The sequence below is a fragment of the Narcine bancroftii genome, chromosome 5 (genome assembly GCF_036971445.1).
Source record: "Narcine bancroftii isolate sNarBan1 chromosome 5, sNarBan1.hap1, whole genome shotgun sequence".
Taxonomy (NCBI): Eukaryota; Metazoa; Chordata; class Chondrichthyes; order Torpediniformes; family Narcinidae; genus Narcine; species Narcine bancroftii.
In genome coordinates this window covers 220414331-220435451 of record NC_091473.1, presented here as the reverse complement: position 1 = coordinate 220435451, position 21121 = coordinate 220414331, and the positions used below count along the sequence as shown (strand labels likewise).

Below are 21121 nucleotides of genomic sequence, written 5' to 3'. Positions count from 1 at the left end.
ACATCCCCAAACACTGTAGATAAATCATCATAAAAATCTTATAAAATTCAACCAAAAATCCATCATCACCAGGCAATTTACCGTTCGGCATTTCCAGCATAGCAATTTTTATTTCCAAATCAGTAAATGGTTCTTCTAACTCCTGGATATCTGCATTCTCTAATATCGGTAAATTCAACTGTGATTTTAAAAAAAATGAATCGATCCAGTTTCTTGTTTTCCTTCAGATGTATATAACTTTTTATAAAAAGAGTAAAATTCATCATTAATCTCACAAGGTTTACGTAATAAGGGAATTCTGTCTAACAGCATTAATAGTCCTCGAAATCTGTTCTTTCTTTAATTACCACGCAGTACCTTATGTGCTTTCTCTCCCCATTCATAATACTTTTGCTTAATCCTATTAATCACACATTCAAATTGATAAGATTGCAAAGTATTATATTCCAATTTCAACCTAGATAATTTTATTTTCTGATCTTCTGTAGCATCTTTCTGAAATTCCTTTTCTAACTCAATCTGTTTCACTAATTCAAAACTCTGATTTAATAGATTCTTCTTTATTATTTGTCCTCAAATAGGCTTTCATAGCATCCCATAATACAAACTTACTTTGAACAGAATTAGAATTTTCTTTGAAAAAAAATTAATTTGTTTTTATAACCATTCCTTTGATCAGGTTGTCACTCTATCTTATTTTTCAGCTCCATTTCGTCACTAGAGATCCTCCTCACCACAGAGGAGGTGTAATCATTGAATTTATGGATGGGAACACGGTTTTATTCACCGAGTTATCGAAAAGGATATCATGACGATGAAAGGCGTCCAGAAAAGATACACAGAAACATTACTGAGACTTGCAGGCTACTATTTTTGATAGAGACTGGACAGATTAGAACATATCCCTGAATAATAGGAGGTTGAGAGGGTAACTTCAGAGACTTGTATAATCATAAAGGGCAGAGTTAAATTAAATAGTAATAAACTTTCTTACAAGTTAATCTAAAACGAGAGGAGATGCATTGAAAGTGAAGGGATAAATCCGTAAAGGATTCTGAAGGGCACTTTGTCGTACTGTGTACTGGATATATCGAAATAAATATCACAGGAAATGGTGCAGGCGGTTATAATTGTAAAATTTTAAAAAGCAGTAGACAGTTTTATCTATGAGTAGCATTTTGACAGATTTGCACTGAACGCAAGCAAATGGGACTACTTTAGGGAGACAACTTGGTCGGCATGAACAAATTGTGCTGAAGATATTGTTTCTGTACTGCAAAACTGTGGCGCTGTGATTCTTTATGTCTTTATTTAGAAAACATTTGCTGTTAATAACAATGTATTTTACCAGTTCAATTATTTTTTTTATTTTCAAGTGAATCTAGTAGCGATTGTGATCCTGTCCTGAGGTAAATGCGGTCTCTCATCGTGCACCATACACTATCTGGTGGCTATGGCAGCATCGGATCTATTATCCATAATCACTGAGGTCTTTCTCTGGATGATCAGTTATTATTACTTCCCTGGGAGTTTCTTGGATATCACCCCAGTGTGCAATGTTATCCTTGTCCTGAGTCGCGCAAGTACCAATTCTTCTGTTTGGTTCACCGTAGCCTTCACCTTTGATCAATTTGTAGTCATTTGTTGTCAGAAACTTAAAGTGAAGTATTGCACAGAGAGAACGGCGATTGTCGTACTTGGGACCACAGGATGTCTCCTCTTCGTAAAAAACATTCCCTGGTATTTTACACTGAAATCTTGGACAATCATCAATAACGTTTCCGTGGGGCTGTTACAATAAGCCAGGTTATTATTCTGAGCTGGGGTGGGTGGGATTTGATTGGTTTGATACCGTTTTAATGCCTTTACTCCCATTTGCCTTAATATTATTATTCAACGCACTGACAGTCAGACACATTATAGTGGCCAGCCGAGTGCGCGAAGAGCTAAAGAGAAAAGGAAATACAGATAATCGCAATGACCCGGAGATGGAAAGCAGAAAAAAGTTTATCATTTTGCTCTTTGCCTTATCCGGGAGCTTCATACCATTGTGGATGGTATATGTCCTTTATTTCATCTATTATACAATTACAGGAAAAGATCGTAGTGATTTTAACGAATCCGAGAATATATTCCGTCAAGCTGGAACTTTACTCCTGAATTTAAACTGTTGCATAAACACATTCGTCTAAGTGGTGACTCAATCTAAGTTCAGAGATCAACTCTGGGATGCGGTGAAATATCCAATCATTTCATTTGTTCAATGGTGTAATAGTAGCTGCGAGAGGATGATACAGAAACCATGAAGGAGAAAGTTCCATCACCTCTAAGCGAAAGATTCGAACGTGCAGCGTCAGTGTTCTGGGACCTGTTGAAAGAACTGCAGAGAATTATCCCACGACAAAAGGGTATGGGCATAGTACTGCTGAATGGGATTACCATAAATACGTAATTGTGTATCAGTGTGGAGGTGGGGCGGCAAATTGTCTGCTTTATTATATTGGATTCTATTACTATAATTATCAAAACAAAGATCTAGTGTAATGTTGAACTGAACCGGTCAAATTAATGAAGCTGCTCTCATAAAAATGATAATGCTTATTGAACACCTTCCACAAATGAAATGTCTCAAATTAACTCAATGTTAAAACCCTTCAAAATTAAGAACACGGTCTCAATTTTCAACTCTTAATTTTAAAAAGGGTTTTGGTCGCGAAAAACAGTATAACGAGGACAGCCCGTCAATGCATCTTGTTCGTTCTTTTCGGAGCTTATTTTCACACCATTTAAGATCAATAATAATCGTCATCGTTCCTGAAGTAACTCTCAAAAGCACCACAGCTCACTTGTCAAGTGTCTCAAAACATAAAGTACGTCAACCCCAAGTAGAACGGGCAAAAGGAAAAACTTCAATATTGCATTGGAAATTAAAAATACAGAAAAAAAACCAGATCGCTGATATGTAAAGCTCTACGAACCAATACTACAAAGAACGTTTAAATATCAGAAATTGATTCAAATTTTAGTCGACCAATTTAGAGCATTAGCATAGTAAATATTTAAAACGAATGCAACAAATGGGACCAAGAAAAAAAATCTCAGTGTGAGAGCAGCTTGTAGTCACCCAACAATAATTCAGAACATCAGGCTAAAACAATTATCCTCACTTCCCTCACCCAGAAAGACAATGAAACCAGAGAGAAAAGCAGTATATATTTATTGAAATTAATATGTCATGGCACATCTGCCGAACCACCTCAAAATAACAGATATCAATAAAAAAAAACAATTTTTAAAATTATTCATTAACTATTGATGATGTAGTGGAACATATGCCAGAGCCATCGAATCATAGAGCACCTTACATAGCTGCAGCACATCCAAATGACGATGTAACTCAAAATAATTCAGCAACTCAGAATTCAAATATCACAGCAGATGCTTAATTTCAGCCACATTAAATGTCAAATATCCATCAAACATCCCAAAATAAGATATCAGCTGGAGAAATGAAACATCTGAAGTTGCACATCTTGGCACAGTTTAAAAAAAAACAGCCCAGCTCAGTTTCATTCAGGTAACACTAATTAGTCACATCATTGCTTTAGGTGTGGCATTGAGATAGATAGGAACTTTTGTGCAAGCAACCTGGACATGTACGAAGGTGAGGTCCTTCTGGACAGAACTAGGCAAAGTCTCAGGGAAAATTATAGGTAAAGAACTCCCACAGGACCCTGTGGAGTCACGTGATGGAGTAGAAGTCAGTAGGGTAAAACAAGCCCTCTCCATAAAAAAGAAAAAAAGTCAGAAAAGAGAAAGTTCAACAATTATAAAATACAAGAAGTAGAAGATAAAATTGCAGAGAAGAGAAAGAAGATGGCACCTAAGAAGGAAAAAGTAAAAACGAGAAAAAAAGTCACTGGAAAAGAAAGAAGACCGTACCTGCACAAAGGAACAGGCAGTCATGGTGGCGAAGAACGTCCGTTCTCCAAGATTGGTGCTGGCCCTGCGGAGTCGCAATCCCCAGACCAGTGGACTGCAAAAATGGCTCTCTGAGCCAAACAAAACTGCGCAATCAAAGGTAAAAGAACACCAACGGGAGGGGAGGCTCAGCCGACGAGTAGGCAACAACACGGCGACCAGCTGACAGACGCCCGACACCAGGGCTCTCAGCTGGAAGATGAGGGAGGCGGCAGGAGAGGGAGTGAGGTACCAGGTGAGAAAAAAAGTCAACAGGGTGAACGGCAAGAGGAGCAGCAGCAGGAGGCCCAGCAAGAAGAGGCCCAACAAAGTGATACAAGCAACTCATCAGGAAAATCAGAAGAGATACAATACAAAGAGAAGAAAAAGACAAACACAGGTACAGACACAGAAGAAGAAGACCAAGATCTTCACAGAGAAATAGAAGGTAAAACAGATGGACAGAATATAGATAAAGCTTTTTTGAAGAACAAACGAGATCATTAAAAGAATGTTGTCATTAGAATTTAGTTCAATTAAAAGAAAAATGAAAGGAACAGAAGATAAAATGCAAAGATTAGAACTAGTCATGACAGAAATAGGGAAGAGTAGAAAATGTGGAAGAACGAGAAATGGCTGTAGAAATGGAAGTAAACAACAAGAGGAAAATTGGAAGAAAGTGACCAATTAAAGAGACAAGAGTTGTTATCTCAGAAAATTGATATGTAGGAAAATTATAGTAGACGAAACAACATAAAAATAGTGGTCCTGAAGGAAGATGAAGAAGGCACAGATACGAAGGAATTTATAAAAGAATGGATCTCACAGGTCCTGGGAACAACAGAAATGCAGGAAGAAATGCAAATAGAAAGGGCACACAGAGCACTAGCTCCGAAACTGCAGACACATCAAAAATCTAGATCCATCTTAGTAAATTTTTTTAGATATACAACAAGAGAAAATATACTGGAGCGGGCAAGGAATAAAATTAGAGAAGATAATAAGCCATTGGAATACAAGGGTCAAAAAATATTATTTTTACCCAAACATAAGTTTTGAACTCTTAAAGAAGTGGAAGGAGTTTAATACAGCAAAAATGATTTTATGGAAAAAAGATTATAAATTCATATAACCATATAACTGTTTACGGTGTGGAAACAGGCCTTGTCGGCCCGTCAAGTCCACGCCAGTTCACTTGCCAATGCCCCAGGGCAGAGTTAGTCCCAACAGTGTTTGTTAAGATATCTAGCGGTGCTTAAAATACTTATACCCGGGGTGCAAAACAGGCTGTTCTCAGATCCGGAGGAGGCACAAGAATTTGCAGAGCGTTTGCAGGACAGAAGGAGAGATGAAGAGATGTAATAAGAATGAAGAACGGCGATAAAATGTATATGTAAAGAATTAAAGAGGGAAAAGAGAAGGGAAGGAAGGAAGTAAGGGGATACAAAAAAAGGGAGAGCTTTTTATATGTGTAAAAAAAAGTGTTCTCTGGGGTGGGGTTGGGGGGGAAGAGAATAACTGTCACTGCGAAATCAGTTGACACTTGCGAGCAAGATCATAATCCAAATGGAAAGAGGAGTTGTGGTTGCCCGGCAAGGGTTAAGGGGCAACTCAGAGAAGGGGGCCATTTGGGGTTAAGGTAATATTGGGTGTAGGAATTATTGGAGTATTTATGTTTTAAATGTGTTGTCATGCATTGAGTTTAAAGAGAGAAAACAGATGAAAATGGGGAAAAGGGGGATGGAGGTGGTGAGGAAGGAGAAATTAGATGTAAACAAGATACAAGACAGCTCGTTGAACTATATGACTATAAACATTAATGGAATGCATAAACAAATTAAAAGGAAGAGGCTATTAAATTTACTAAAAAAAGAAAAAATAGATATAGCATTTGTGCAGGAAATGCATCTAACTGAAGTGGAACATAACAAATTAAAGAGAGACTGGGTAGGACACATAGCGGCAGAGATGTAGCTATATTAATTAATAAAAATGTACCAATCAAAATAGAGGAGGAAATAATAGATCCAGCAGGGAGGTATGTAATGATAAAGTGTCAGATATACTCAGAATTTTGGAATTTGTTCAATATATATGCACCTAATGAGGAGGATCAAAAGTTTATGCAGGATATTTTTTTGAAGATTGTAGATACACAAGGAAATACATTGATAGAAGGGGATTTTAACCTTAATTTGGATCCAAAGTTGGATAAAACTGGACAAAAGACAAGCAAAAAGAATAAAGTAGCCAAATTTATGGTTAAATCAATGCAGGAAAAGAAACTTATGGATATATGGAGGAGGCAGCACCCACCCAAGTGAGAAGGAATATTTATATTATTCGAGTAGGCATAAAACATACTCAAAGATTGATATGTTTTTGTTGTTAGCCCATATTCAAGGGAGAGGTAGGAAAACTGAGTTAAAAGCTAGACTACTATTAGATCATTCACCCCTAATATCAGCAATAGAAATGGAGGACATCCCACAAAGAACATATAGATGGAGGTTAAACTCCATGCTACTTAAAATGCAAGAATATAGAGACTTTATTGAATGTAAAATTAAAACATTTTGAAATAAACACTGAATCAGTGAAAGACAAATTTATATTATGCGACACAATGAAAATCTTCATTAGAGGACAAAAAATAAGTTATGTAACTAAGATGAAAAAGGACTACAATTGGGAAATAGAACAGTTGGAAAGGGAGATAGTAAGTACAGGAATGGAACTAGTAAAAAGGGATGATATAACGAAAAAGAGAGAATTGGCGGACAAAAAATAAAACATGAAACATTACTAAGAAACAAGGTGGAGAAGAACATAATGAAAATAATGCATAAGTATTACGAATTGGTAGAAAAAACACAAAACATTAGCCTGGCAACTTATAATAGAATAAGCTAAAAGAACTGTATTGGCATCAAGGAAAAAGGACAAACAAATTACATTTCACCCAATAGAGATTAATGAAAACTTTAAGAAATTTTATGAACAATTATACCAAACTGAGAACGAGGGAAAAGATGATAAAATAGAAGAGTTTTAGCAAAAATTGAACTGCCGAAATTGCAAGAAGAGGAACTGATAAAACCATTTGAAATAGAGGAAGTACAGGATATATTAAAAAAAGCTGCCGAACAATAAAACACCAGGAGAGGATGGATTCCCCATAGAATTCTATAAAACATTTAAAGAGTTATTAATTCCTCCTCTCCTGGAAGTAATGAACCAGGTAGAAGAAACACAAAACTTGCCAGATTAATGTAAGACAGCAATAATTACAGTAATACCAAAGACGGGGAAGGATCCATTAACACCAGCATCATATAGACCAATATCTCTACTTAACTCAGATTATAAGTTAATAGTGAAATTATTGGCAAACAGATTGGCCGATTGTGTACCAAAAATAGTAAAACAAGATCAAACTGGTTTTATTAAAAGACGAACAGCGGATAATGTCTGTAAACTTATTAATCTAATTCATGCAGTTCAAGGAAACAAGAAGCCAACAGTGGCTGTTGCTTTAGAAGCAGAAAAGGCCTTTGACAGAGTAGAGTAGAACTATCTATTTAAAGTTTTACAGAGGTTCAATCTATCAGAAAAATATATTAATTGAATTAAAGCATTGCATAATGGACCATTGGCGAAGGTAACAGTAAATGGATATGTATCAAGCCAATTGAAATCGATGAGACTGCGGCCTGGCCACGGCTTGGAGGTGAGACTTGCCACGGCCCGGCGGAGCAGCCGGAGGGTCCGAAGTGTTCGGTGCCCGGGGCGCGGACTCGGCCTTTGTTGAATCCCGTGTTGCCCGGGGTGGGGGGGGGGCGGTGGTGAGTGCGGCCTTCGGGAGGGGCCGGTGCCTCGTCCCCCCACAGTAAACGGGTGAGGAGGGGTGAGAGGGCAGAGACCGCGCCTCCTGTCCCACGGAGAGGGTGGAGGGGGGGGGGGGGGAAAAAAAAAATCGGGGAGAAAGGTCCCTGACAACGCGTGTGTCCGGCTGCAGCCCCTGTTTCCCCCCGGCCGCACGGATGAGTGGGGGCTCCCACGCAGGGCAAGGGTGAAAGGAGTCTTGTGGTTATTGAGGCAACAAATTCAAACAGGTCCTGGTCTTGTGGTCAATTTGCAGTTTGTTTTCAGGTTCAAGTTTATTGTCACATGTACAAAGATGCAGTGAGGAAGTTTGTTTTGGAGCAATCTAGCTAGACATCCTGTACATAGTCCAGCAAATAAGCCACAGTGCAGAAGTGTAGTTACAGGGACAGATCAGTTGGTACAAGGTAAAAGCAGCAGGTATGAGGATCATCAGGAGTCTGATAACAGGGGGGAGGAATCTGTTGGAGGGTGATCTCACACTGGTGAATCATCCACATGGGGAGGAGGGGAAAGGGAGTGTGTCTGGGGAGGGGTGAGTCTTTTAATATGTTGCTTGCTTTTAAAAGGCAGTGGGAAGTGGAGGTGGAATAGATTCTCTCCATCAATATTAGTGACTCCGATTATATATTTTTAAACATTATCAATACATCACGGTTAAAGGTTCTCCAGCCCATGAACCTCGTGCTGCCCAATTAACCTATTAATTACAGGGGGTTCATACTGACTCTTAACAGGCAGGACTTGATTCGATCCTGGGTCGTTAGTTATATAATAACATTTCACTAACCGTTTCACCCAATTACAGGAATTGAATCTCATGTCCTGAATTTGGACCAAATAAAGCAGCTGTTTTGAAAAAAAAACAAAACAAAAAAAAAAACAAGCCAATTGAAATCAAGTAGGTCAACTAGTCAGGGATGTTCATTATCCCCCTCATTGTTCGCCTTAGCAATAAAACCATTGGAAAACTGATAAGAACAGAAAATAAAATAGAATGGATAAAAATAAAGGAGAAGGAGTATAAAATCAGTTTATTTGCAGATGACATCATAGTATTCCTAACAGAACCAGAAATATCAATAAAAGAATTACATAAGAAAATGGAGTATGGAAAAATAGCGGGGTACAAGATCAACGCAAATAAAACTGAAGTGATGCCAATGAGTAATGCGGATTATACAGAATTTAAAAAAGAATCACCATTTAAATGGCAAGCACAAGCAATCCAATATCTAGGTATCAGGTTAGATAATAACTTAAGCCACTTGTAAAAACTAAATTATTTAGCTTAAAAGAAATTGCAGTAAGACTTAGAACATTGGAAAGAATTACTACTAACATTGATAGGGAGGGCAAATTACATTAAAAGAGATACAATACTCATTTCAATCGTTACCAATTCCCTTAACAGTGAAATTCTTCAATGAACTAAAGAGAATATGGAAATTCTTGTGGAAAGGAGGGAAACCGAGGGTAGTGTTAGATAAATTAACAGAGAGGTATAACCAAGGTGGTTTGCAGTTATCAAACTTTAAAAATTATTATAGAGCCGCACAATTAAGGTATTTATCAGATTTTTACCAGACAAGGGAAAAACCAGTCTGGACTATAGAACTAGATAAAATAGGGGAGAAGGTAACGGAACATATACTTTATAAGTGGGATGAGAAGCTGGTGCAATAAAATAGCTCACCAGATTTGCATCATTTACTTAATATATGGAAGAAGATCCACTTAGAAAGGAAAAAAAAACAAATTACCAAATACCAAAATTGTTATTTACACAAAACCTACTAATCCCTTTTACAATATATAACCTTTCCTTTTGAGAATGGGAGAGAAAAGGAATCAAAAGAATAGAAAATTGTTTGTTGGGAAATAATTTATTAACATTTGAACAGTTGAAGTACAAATATGGAATAACTCATGGTACAATGTTTGCATATCATCAACTGAAAACTTATTTAAAAGATAAATTGGGAAACAGATTGAGATTACCAGAAGGAAGCAGCTTTGAATATGTGATTACAGACACAATAATAATTAAAAGATTTATAACGAACATGTACATTAAGCTGCAAGATAAGGAAAATGATGAAATAAACTATAAACTAAACAAAAGTGGGAAAAAGATTTAAACAAAGATAAAAAATGAAGCATGAGAAGTTATGTTCTGGAACTATGAAGAATACAACAAATACAAGGTTACACAAGATACAGTATAATTGGTTACACAGGTTATATTATCACACCTCAAAGATAAAAGAATGGGATCCAACAATATCAGATAGATGTTTTCACTGTAAAAAGCTAATGGGAACAACAGTACATGCAATTTGGGCATGTACAAAAGTGAAAAGATCTAAATCACATATTAAATAAAATCACAAAAAAAAACATACCAAAAAATCCAGAGATCTTTCTTTTAAGTAACACAAGTAGTCAGGAATTAGGCCTCAAATTGGATAAAGTGCAAAAAAGATTTATTATGATAGCCTTCACAGTAGCAAAAAAATGTTTAATGTCAACTTGGAAAATGGCAGCGAGCCTGAGAATACACCAATGGTACATGGAAATAAATAAATGTATTCCACTGGAAAAAAAAACATAATTTAATAAATAAAGTCATATTATTTGAACAAAATTGGGAACCATACATGGAACATAACAAAGAGGGCTTGCCTCAGACCTCCACCCCCTAAAATGATAAGACAAAACAACTTGATTCATGTGTCAAAGTAGATGACACATTTTTCTTGTTTATTTTTCATTGTGTGAAGACATTGTTTTATGGTTTTATTGTATTGTATATGTTGAATATTTATTGGTTTTGGAGTGGGGTGGGAAGGGGGGAATAAAGGGAGAAAATGTCACTGTGTATATTTAATGAGAAACATTTGTATATATTTTGGTTGATATGGTTCACAGTGTGAAAAATAAAAAATTATATTTAAAAAATTTCCCACAGGACCCCGAGTTGTTCCTGCTGGGTAAGAGTTAAAATGAAGCTGTCCAAATTCGAAATTCAATTCGTAATGATTGCCTTGGAGATGGCCAGGAAATGCATAGCAGTTATCTGGAAATCCAATGCTTGCCTGAGCAATGGAGCAGGGAGATGCAAGCCTGTGTTCCCCTGGAGAAAGTCACCTATAACTTGAGGGGAAGGTACTGCACCTTCCAAAAAATTTGGCAGCCACATTTGAGGAATATTGGAGCACGGCTGTGAAAAGAGACAACTTTGCCAAGGGGCCTGGCTCACTCAAATTCCTCCCCAATCACTGGGGTGGGGGGGGGGGGGGGCCAATGAGGATCCGCCTCAGTCCAGCCAAGGAAATACAGGAAAACAAAGTAAAAATCAGACGAATCTCTGGCCGCTGGGCCAAGCTACACTCATAACTCCGGGATATTATTTAATCCCATTTGAACGTTTTAATGTACTAAGTGGTTTTTTTTGCTCTTCAGTTGTCCAATTGTTAAGTGTTTGAGGTCAAAGGAATGTGGTGGTGGGGGGGAGGGAGAAAGGGAAAGGAGTGTTAGGCTTTGCATAGATGGGATTAGGATAAGTTGTAATTGATACAAATTTGTAAAGCTGTGAGTAAGTGTGTAAACTGTTGAGTTCAGTTTTTAAAACTATAAATAACATATTTTTAAAAAGAACACTAATTAAGCAAAAGTAAAACACGAAGGTCTGCATCCACTGAAATTGAAGCATAAACACACTGCTGGAGAAACTCAGCAGGTCCAACAGTGTACTTTATACAGCAAAGATACACACCCAACATTTCAGGCTTAAGCCCTTCAAGCAGAATTGTGGAACTGTAAGGACACATCACAAAGCAAAAAGTACATCAGAAAAATCCGAGATATAGCACATAATAAGTGAGAAATAAATGGTGACGGTAAACAATCTTTTACGATTCTGTTTAGTCTTTTAATTGTGTTTTTTTTCTCGATAAACATCCATCCATCCATCCTGGCATCCCCCCCCCATGCACAGACCCAGTCTCCCTAATATCAGTTGGGGAGACTGTTGTAGATTAAGGGTTTGATTCAAAATGTTTTACATTGTGCTTTCAGCCTGAGGGACAATATATTTAGAGATTCAGGAGTCAAACTACTATTGCCCAAAAGAACCCTACCTCTAAAATACAGCAGATGATGTGACATACTAAGATTTAGTGTGATAACAATAATTTGATAAATAATGGAACATTAAATGAGAACTTACCGGTTCAGTTTGATGATTATTATTTGAGTAATGGGAGTGGTGAGATAATACGAGATCCCATCTGAACATGTGCAGCCAATCTCTGAATCTTGAAAAAGACATCCACTGGTATAATTCTTTCAAAAGAGCGTTTTATTGTGAGGCATACATGATTCACTAGAAACTACCTGAACAATGTTCAAAGTAATTACAGGAAGGCATATTATCTCATCACTCCCATTACTCAAATAATAATCATCAAACTTCGAACTGATAAGTTCTTGTTTAATGCTCTATTTTTCATAATGTTTATTGGCTCGCTAATGAGATTTCAAAGCTTAGTGGTCTCTTTTTCACATGGTTTGAAAGACCACAGGGTAAATCAATGGACCTCCAGAAAGAGTCACAATTCAATCGGCAGCCTGCAAAATTGCTGCAATTAAATTTTGCCCCTCCATCCTCAAAGGTTTATTGTAAAACCTGCTAAAAGTTCTTTCATTTGACCATCCTGCCTGACGGATGATATCCCAAATGGAGACTTCTGTTCTACTAGCAGTAGACATAGCTGCCCCAAAATGAGTGGTGTCCTCAAAGCCTTCATGGTCCTGGGAACGGGGAGTTCTAAGGGGGCACATCTTATCGGAGTCGGGGGCAGTTATGCCATTCTCCATCATGTATCCAAGGATAGCCAGACATTTAGTCCAGAACACACAGATGCTAGAATTGTGAGTGAGGTTCAGGGCTTTTGCTGCATGGAGAAAACTCTGAAAGTTGGTGTCATGGTCCTCCAGTGTATGGCCACAATGGTGAAGTTATCGAGGTAGGGGAAGGTAGCCTTCAACCCATACTCATCTACCATTCTGTCCATCTTCCTCTGGAAAAGATGGAAACCATTAGAAATACAGAAATGGATCCTCTGGAATTGATAGAGACGATCATTAGCCTCAAATGCCATTTTTGGATGGTCTTCGGAACGGATTGGCAACTGGTGACAAGCAGCTTTCAGGTCGATGGTCAAATAGACCCAATACTGCGCAATATCATTCACCACGTCTGCAATCCAAGGGAGGGGTAAGTGTCCAGGAATATGTACCAATAAATAGTTTGGCTATAGTCAGTTACTAGCCTGGACTTGTTTTCCCCTTTTACTACTACCACTTGCTCTCTCCAAGGGCTAGTGCTAGATTCGTTGATACCTTTATTGAGTAGACATTGTATCTCAGACTTTATGAAGTCTCAGTCTGCTGTGCTGTACCTTTTGCTCTTGGTAGCAATAGGTTTGCCATCTGGGGACAGATTTGGGAAGAGAGGTGGGGGCATCAATATTCAATTGCATGTGGGTTCTGATTTTAAGGGCCCTCCATTCCAAACTGTTATGGGGGAGGGGACCAGAATACTTCAAGGACACACTTTTAAGGTGACACAGGAAGTCTAGACCCAACAACACCAGAGCACACAATTCATTAAGTTCATACAGGCGTATTTTACAAAATCCCTCCCCCCACAAAAGGCAAATGTACTATGCAATGTTCTTGAATATGAGTAGAGTGCAAATGAGATGCAAGAAATATACATTAATTGGAAGGATACATCTTTAGGTTGTATTCTTCTACAGTCTGAGAGTCTATGAACCTTTTCAGTATAGGTATTTAGTGGAGTGTTTATTTACATTAACAGTCACTATGGAGTTGCTAAGGTGGTGAGGCCGTCCTGATCTAGAACCACTGAGGCAAGGACTCTGGAGACGCTGTTCTCCTCACTTGAGTGGCCCCCACTGTCCTGGGTTGCCCGTGGGTGAGATGGCGTCTGTCACATTTGTGGACCGAAATGTGAAGTTAATGAAACATTAAACACAAGTTTTATCAGGTAAACTTCTCTGTGCCATTCTTCTCCAGTTTCCTTTGTTCTCTTGCTTGTGCTCTTATCTCTCTCTCATACCACGTGACTTCCGGTACATCTCATACATATTCATTATCATGACATCCCTCCTTTAATCAGAAATAAACTTTACCTTCACTTACCAATATCCCTCGGAAACATACAAACATCGTAACTAATGGTAATATTATAACTCAACTACATAAAATTTACTTCCTACAACATTCATACATGCACTTTATGATATAAGATTAAATACTGTCTCAAAGTTCTTATTAAAATTATGGCACAAAGTCTTCGTATTGTTTGGGCACTTTCCGGTTTCGTTTCGGCCCGCCTGCGATATTGTCGTCGCTTCTCGGTTGTTCACTCTCAGCGTCGGAAATACTGCTCGCCACAGCTTTGGGTGTTTCTGGCGCTCTAGTCACTTCATCAGGAGTGCTGCCTCTGGAACATCATCAGGTCTCTCAGTTTCAGCATCTCGTATTGGCCTTTCAACCTCTTCGCTTGATGTATCTCTGGACTGGTACCTTTTTACACCTGAGACATTTCTCTTATACATGACTCCAGTCGGAGACTTGATTGTCACCATACTGCCACTTCTGGATACGACAGTATAGGGTTGATGGTAATAAGGTGTGTCTAGCTTACCACCAGTTTCATGCCTCACTAGAACATTATCTCCTGGCATGATGTCTGAGTACTTGGCTCCACGTTTCGAATCTGTGTACAGATTTGCTGCACCTTTCTTTTCAGCATCATGGTCCCTCATCTCCTGGTCGTCTTGGATTTCCTTTATTTCTGGCATTTTTGTGCGGATTTTTCTCCCAAAAAATGCTTCTGCAGGACTTTTTCCAGTGGTTGCATGAGGCATTGCTCGATAGACAGCCACATAAGATAGCAATGCTTCTCGCCAATTTTGTCCTTCTGCGAGTGCAATCCTCAATCGTTTTTCAATGGATTGATTTTGTCTCTCTACTTCTCCGTTGGCTTGCGGCCATTTCGGAGTTACTTTATGATGGTGGATACCTGTGGTCCTCATGTATTCCGCAAATGTCTCTGAAATGAATTGTGGACCATTGTCAGAGTATAATGTAACAGGTAATCCATATCTTGCGAATATCTCTGCTAACGCTTGTATTGTTTTTTCAGTGGTTGTGGACTTCAACACTACATACTCATAGTATCTGCTGTAGTAATCTATCACTACCATAATTGATTCACCCGTCGGTAAAGGTCCAAGAAAATCAACAGCTACGATCTATGGTCCTGTCGGGAGTTGCGTACTCCGGATCGGTTCTGGCGGATTACTCCTACTTGTGATTTGACATCCGTGACAAGTTTTAACAAATTTCTCTGCGTCTTTATCACAACTTGGCCACCATACCTTGGTCCTGAGGTTTTTGCTTGGTACATGCGCTAAGGATACGATCTTCGGTCTCAATCTTTGCGGAATCACCAATCTGCAACCTCTTAATACATACTGTCCGATGCAACAAAGTTCGTCTCTAATGTGAATGTAAGCCTTGTGAGTACACTTGTCCCATAGTCCACGCTGTACACATTCTCTTACTTCCATGAGTTCTGGATCACGTTCGGATTCTCTTTCGACTTCCTTCGTAGTCACAGCTTTCGGAGTCGACTGAATAGCTACGAAGCGTACAAAGCTCTCTGTTTCTGTTCCCAATTCTGACTTGGATTGTGGACCACCATCCTTCACCAATCTGGACAGCGGATCAGCAATGTTTGCTTTCCCTGCAATGTGGATTACTTTATATTTGTAGGGTTGTAGTCTGAGTACCCATCTCTTTATTCTGGCACATGATTTTGATCTAGGTGCTTAGATCACCTCTAATGGCTTATGATCTGTGATGAGTTCAAATTCAATGCCGTATAAATATGTATGGAACCTCTCACAGGCCCATACAAGTCCGAGTGCTTCTTTCTCTGTCTGAGAGTATCTTCTTTCCACATCTGATAACAATCTGCTGGCATAGGCAATGATTCTTGGTCCTCCATCATGCATCTGGACCAACACTGCTCCTAAACCAACTGGGCTGGCATCCGCTATGACTTTGGTTGATGCCGCCGGATCGTAATATCCAAGAGTTTTTGCATCTGTCAGGCTTTGCTTCAGCGCTGTGAATGCTTTCTTCTGCTCAGATCCAAAATGAAATAGTACTCCTTTCCTGGTTAGTTTCCTTAGTGGTTCTGCCACTGTAGCGAAATTAGGAATGAACTTTGCACAAAAATTGACCAATCCCAGGAAACTCCTCACCTCTGTTGCGTTCTGAGGTGCACGTGCCTCTGCAATAGCTTTCACCTTGGCCTCTGCAGGGTTTAGTCCTTCCCGTGTAAGTCTGTGTCCCATGAAGTCCATTTCTGACACACTAAACTGGCACTTGTTTCCATTCACGGTAAGGCCTGCCTCCTGTAGTCTAGATAGTACACGCCTCAACCGTTTATCATGCTCTTCCTTCGTTGGTGCATGGACTATAATGTCATCAGAAATGTTGGCAACTCCAGGAATGCCTTGAATCACTCGATGGATTTCATACTGGTAGATCTCCGAAGCTGCATTAATTCCAAATGATAGTCTTTTGTAACGATACAATCCACAGTGAGTCACAAATGTAGTTACATCTCGGGAACCCGGATCCAGCTCTAATTGATGATAGCCCCATTTCAGATCAATTTTTGAGAATATCTTACTGGTAGTTATTTCCTCCACTGTTGGTATAGGGTGTCGTTCTCTAATTATAGCTTCATTGGCTATTCTCATGTCAACACATAGTCTTATCTCACCCTTTGGTTTGGGCACAATCACTACGGGACTGACCCATTGTGTTGAATGTTCCACCGGTTCAATAATGTCTTGTTCGATCAATTCTTTAATTTTGGCTTCGACTTTCCCACGAAGTCCAAATGGAGTTCGGCGCATTGGTTGTGCCTTGGGTTTGACCGTTTCATCTACTACTAGCTTCAATTGTCGACCTTTCAGCTTTCCTACTCCTTGGAAGACTGCGGGGAATTCTTGCTTCATATCCTCGTATGACTGAATTGAATTGACACAAGCTCCAATATGAAGTATTGCCAGGTCTTGCTTCTACTCAGCAATGGTTCTCCCCTCTCTTCTATGACCATAAACTCTGCTTCGGTGTACTTATCTCCAGCTTCAACAGTTGCAGTAAAACATCCAATGGTCTGCAATGGCTTAGTTGCTGTGAATGGATATAGTTTCTTGGAACACTTCTTTGAGGTACAGATGATCTTTTTCCTTTTCAACTTCTCCCATAAATGTCGATCAATCACATTACTGTCACTGCCTGAGTCTACAGTGACCTGAACTGACACTCCACCAATGATCACTGCGACCTTCTCATGACGTACTTCATTCAACGTAAGTTGGTAACAACTCTGTTCCTCCTGGGTATCATCATCGTCACCGTCTATCTGGCAAATGGTATCTTTCTTTCCAGGATACTTTCCTTTCCCCCAGGCTTTGCCTTTGGAAGTTGTACTCTTCCTCTTCTGGTCTGCATTGGACTTGCTTTTGCACTTCTTTGCAAAGTGGTCCTTACCTCCACACTTTCTGCAAACTTTGCCTTTGGCCGGGCAATATGGGTCTTTTCCAAAGTGACCTCGGTTTCCACATCGATAACACTCCACGTCCTGTGTCGGCATATATCTTGGCTGATTATGGCGATGTGAGAGCCTCTTAATTTGCTGGCTTGAGTTGTCTTTCAGGGTCATGGTATGAAATTGCCCTTCAACAGCCTCTAATGCAGCAGCAATGGTTAAAGCATCGGTGAGTTCCAACTCACTCCCTCTTTCCAGTAGACGTCTTCTGAGTTTATCTGATCTGCAGTGCTGTACGACTTGATCCAGTAATTGGTTGTCCAAATCAGCTGGCATGTAATTGCATCCAACACCTAGCTGGCGTAGTCTTGTCACGTACTGAGCAATTGTCTGGCCATGATGAAATATTCCAGCCCCAAAAGTACTGAGTCACAGAGAAATTTCTTATCACCTTGAAGTCGTCTGTAATCCTCTGTAATCTTGTTTAGTCTTTAATTTTCTTCAAGCTTCTTTCATCCTCGTCGCCAATGTCACATTTGTGGCCCGAAATGTGAAGTTAATGAAACATTAAACACAAGTTTTATCAGGTAAACTTCTCTGTGGCTTTCTTCTCCCGTTTCCTTTGTTCTCTTGCTTGTGCTCTTATCTCTCTCTCATACCACCTGACTTCCGGTACATCTCATACATATTCATTATCATGACAGCGTCAACCTTGTGGTGCAGCAAGATGGCTGCCCTCCTTCCTCTGACAATGTTGGCGCGGAATTTGAATTTGAGTCGCAGCAAGATGGCCACTGAGCCTTTTTTGCAACATTTTCTCACATCCACCCTCCTTCAGCATATAGTGCAGCAACTGGGTTCAGGCAAATTCGGGGCAGATGGCTTGGGGCTGGAATCGAATCTAAGAGTGGTGCAGGTCATGGACTTCCTCGAGCTTCCCCTCGCATGGCAAACCCTCACCCAATGCACTTTCTTGCCACAGATGGAGCAAACTGAGTCTTGAGCCAGGCAATGAGATCAGGGATGCTAGCCCTTGGTGCCGGAAAATAACTTCCTAGCTTGTGAGCGCTCCCTAGCACAGGAAGGAACAGCTGTTAGGGCTGGGGTAGCAGTAGCAGCCGGTCCTTGGAAGGGGTCACCTGGGTGAGCGAGCTCACTCGCTTTGAGGTTATCATTCTCGTGTTTGGCCTGTTGCACTGACTGGGCCACTTCAACGTGGCTAGCCAGGTCCTTCTTACCTGACTCAATCAGTTACTGCCTCATGTCCCTCGAGCGGACCCCCGCAACTAGTGTCCCAGATCTGTTACGAACAGGGCCCGTAGCCATTTCGTACCTCCACAGATCCAGCGGGTCATCATCGATGGTCTGCCCTGGCCTTTGGCAACGTAGAATGAATCAGTGTCCCACTAGGACCTCTTTTTGCATTTTCCGGCACAAAGCCTTCAAAGCCTCGATGGCAGCATCATATGCAGTGCAGTCCCTGATGACTGCATACCCTTTCCTTCCTCCCCTCAAAATGTGTGCAGACCTCCTGAGTTCAGCCCTCTGGTCACGGCAGGTAGCCCTGGAAGCAATCTACTCAGTAGCCACGTCGGGGGACAAAGGGTCAATCAGCAGCAGACCTGGCTTGAGCAGCGCTTCCATCTTCTGGGGAATGCTAATAAAGTTAGAACGTGAGTAAAAGCTCTCACGACTGGAGAGCTTTTATAATCTTAGAACCGAGGGTAGGGTCTTCAGAGGGTTCAGGCAGGAAACCAGGGGAGATGAGGGCGGAGCCCGCCATCAGTACAACACACCACTGCACTGCAGAACTAAGCGCCCTTAACAGAATGAAATTGGCCCGAGACAGCAAATAATAAAGTGATGGATCTCCATGCCTGGGTCTTGAGGACTCTCTCGGGCCCGAAACGTTGGTAATAAGTCATGGGATTCAGCTTCGTTCCTCCAGCATTTCTCGGGATTCTGACATCTCCAGCCTTCCGTGTTTTACTCACCTCATTCAAACCGAGCCGCATCTCCCCGATAGCTGCCTCGTTCTCCTCTTCGGTCCGTAGACCGTCCGGCATCGCGAAGAGACGCGCCTTCTACAAACCGTGATGGGAAGCTGCCTCCGTTACGCATGCGCGTCTTTGAACTGCGTTCGCAGTGGGAAGCGGAAGTGCCATCGAGTTATTGACGGGTCGCGCGCGCGCGCGCCCGCCCGGCCGAACCCGAGCCCTGAGGGAGGGCGCGCGATGGTCGGACAGTTGTTTAGTGTCGCTCAGGCGTGTGTGTGGTGACTGAGGCGCGATGGGCGCACGTCATGGAGTCGTCCAGAACCGAAAAAAGCCCCTCGGCCTAATTTCTCTCTACAGACCAAGGTACCTCCTTAAACTCATTTGGCCCAGATCCCCTCGAAACCTTTCCTACCCGTGGGCCTGTCGAAATGTTTTTGAACGTTCCCTTCTCTACCTCATCCTCTGGCAGCTTCTTCCGCATCCCATCACCAAGTATAATCCCTTTAAACATTTAACGGCTCGCTTTGAATCTGTGTTCGCTTGTTTTTGGCCTTCTACTCTGTGGAAAACATTGTGATCGTCCATCTTATTTGTGCTGCTTCCCTCGATTTGTAAATGCCTGTTAAGATCACACCTCTGCCTCCTTTGCTGCAGGGAAAGCATCCTGTTCTAACAAGCCCTCCAGTCCTGGCAACACTTTTGTGAATATTTTCTTTACCTGGTCTCACATCATCAAATCCTTCCATAATATGGGAACTGGAATTGCATATTGTTCCATCTCACCAATGTCTAGACCAGCTGTCACATGATGCCTCACTGGAGAGCCCTTTCTGATGACCAAGTTATTTGCCTTCATTGCTTTGTCTACCTGTGTTCCAGCATTCAGGGAACTATGTACTTGGGACCCTACCTCTCTTTCTTCTACAAATACTACCTCCTGCCCTGTCTTATGGTGTGTATGACCTACCCTGGTTTAACGTTCTCATCACTTTGCCCTTGTCTGAATATAATTCCATTGCCCACTTTGTGTTGTGACCTTAAACAACCTACCTTGCTGTTGACCACTCCACCCATTTTGGTATTGTCTGCAAAATTGCATAATGTGCCATTTTCACACTCATTCAAATTATTAATATATGACTACAACAAGGGATCCAGCAGTGATTCAGGCAAAGACCTGCCAGGTGATCTACTTAAGCTGGAGCTTGACAGAATGTGAATTACTCTTACCCTAATGAGGCTAATAAGTTTTTACAATAATTTTACTGCAGTGTTTGAAATAAATTTTGTACATACTTAAAATTTTCCTGGTCATATGGTAGAAAACTTGACTCTGACCTTTCAAATTTGTTCCTCTGCATGCAAACTTGGTATCGGTTCCAATGGTAAGACATAAAAGTGTCTTTTAGTGGCATCATTTGTTTTAGCTCATATCAATATTTTTCCCAATTTATATTGTAAACAGTCTAATGTGGAATGATGTTAATTAGCAACAGCTAATACAATTTGGACAGGGGAGGAAACTGAACTACATGTTAAATTGAATGTGCCACTAATTAAACCTTATAAAGAAATGATCAATTTATTGATCATCTGAAAATCTTCAATAGAA

General features: G+C 40.4%; 1 protein-coding gene and 1 long non-coding RNA gene across 6 annotated transcripts in view; one reads left to right on the top strand and one right to left on the bottom strand.

Annotated features, from left to right (window-relative positions):
• Positions 1–1295: 1295 nt before the first annotated feature.
• LOC138764899 (uncharacterized) lies at positions 1296–19871 on the bottom strand. The gene is made up of 2 exons (XR_011358350.1): positions 19507–19871; positions 1296–2368 (listed from the first exon to the last, which is right to left on the bottom strand). It is a non-coding gene; the product is annotated as an uncharacterized lncRNA (long non-coding RNA).
• The window catches only part of LOC138764893 (NACHT, LRR and PYD domains-containing protein 3-like), a 56706-nt gene continuing 55271 nt past the window's right edge, over positions 19687–21121 (top strand). For 2 of the 5 annotated variants that reach the window (XM_069941319.1, XM_069941318.1), the window contains exon 1: positions 19688–19872. The gene's annotated coding sequence lies outside the window, so the exon portion shown is untranslated. Of the gene's footprint in view, positions 19873–21121 lie in introns of all 5 variants that reach the window. The other 3 variants (XM_069941316.1, XM_069941317.1, XM_069941322.1) reach the window with 2 other exon arrangements.